This window comes from Cherax quadricarinatus, chromosome 37 (genome assembly GCF_038502225.1).
Source record: "Cherax quadricarinatus isolate ZL_2023a chromosome 37, ASM3850222v1, whole genome shotgun sequence".
NCBI classification, from domain to species: Eukaryota; Metazoa; Arthropoda; class Malacostraca; order Decapoda; family Parastacidae; genus Cherax; species Cherax quadricarinatus.
In genome coordinates, this window is record NC_091328.1 from 10143326 (window position 1) to 10144567 (window position 1242).

Consider the following 1242-nt stretch of genomic DNA (forward strand, 5'->3'; position numbering starts at 1 on the left):
AGGCAGGCAACCCTGCCTGTGTTGTCAGGCAAGCAATCCTTCCTGTGTTGTCAAACAGGCAACCCTGCCTATGTTGTCAGGCAGGCAACCCTACCTGTGTTGTCAGGCAGGCAACTCTACTTGTGTTGTCAGGAGTCCATGCCTCATCAACTATCTAGCACCACCGGTGTGACGGGATCTTGAATCATGGAACTGGAGCTAATCCTCCCCTTTCTCTGATTACTTCCCATTTTCCAGCAGCTGCATAACCCCTACGGGTTTAGAGGTTCCCCATTAAAATAATAAGAGGAGGACACGCGAGGTGATCCTGTACAGGACGTGTCTGGCCTTTACAGCTAATCTCTCATTAAGTGGCCAATCACACGCCTCGTTAAACTACAGCGGAAAATCGGCCGACCTGGAGAGCAGGGAGGGAGTGTAGGTCGTTCTGGGTAAGTAGGTAATTTACGCTAGTTCCCCAGGTGGTACCTGTCTGCAGGCTGGGGTTACTGTCTCTCTCTGCTGTTAGTTTCTTCCAGTGTTTGCTGGTGCTAGTCTCTCCTAGTGTCTTCTGGTGTTTAGTCTCTCCTAGTGTCTGCCGGTGTTTAGTCTCTCCTAATGTCTGCTGGTGTTTAGTCTCTCCTAGTGTCTGCCGGTGTTTAGTCTCTCCTAGTGTCTGCTGGTGTTTAGTCTCTCCTAGTGTCTGCTGGTGTTTAGTCTCTCCTGGTGTCTGCTGGTGTTTAGTCTCTCCTAGTGTCTGCTGGTGTTAGTCTTTCTTAGTGTCTGCTGCTATACTTGATATTAACTGGCAATAACACTTTACAACATTAATAACTGTTACGTCTGAAATCCATATTCTCACACACTCGTGATAATTTTTACGGTTTAAATCTATCCCACGAGCACCTTTTTTTCCTCTCTCGAACACCTATGCATCCAATTTTTATTAGCTTAAATCCTGATACACTGCATCAACAGCCCCCGCGTCTGCTGAAGATAAATGCAACCCATCCCTTGCATACACCACATTCTTGCTGCAGAGGTGGTCACAGTTATCATTAAATGGTTCTCAGATGTCCTTACAGCACTTGTACAGCCATCATTTAACACCAGTTGTTCCAAACAATCATTTACTGCCAACACTTCAGTATCAAAATGCCACATATAACAAAGATCCCTCCCTCTTACTGTACTATTGTAACTGGTAAATAGGTCTTCTCTCCTACACTTCCCAACATCATTTTCTCCAGCGTTTTAGGAGAA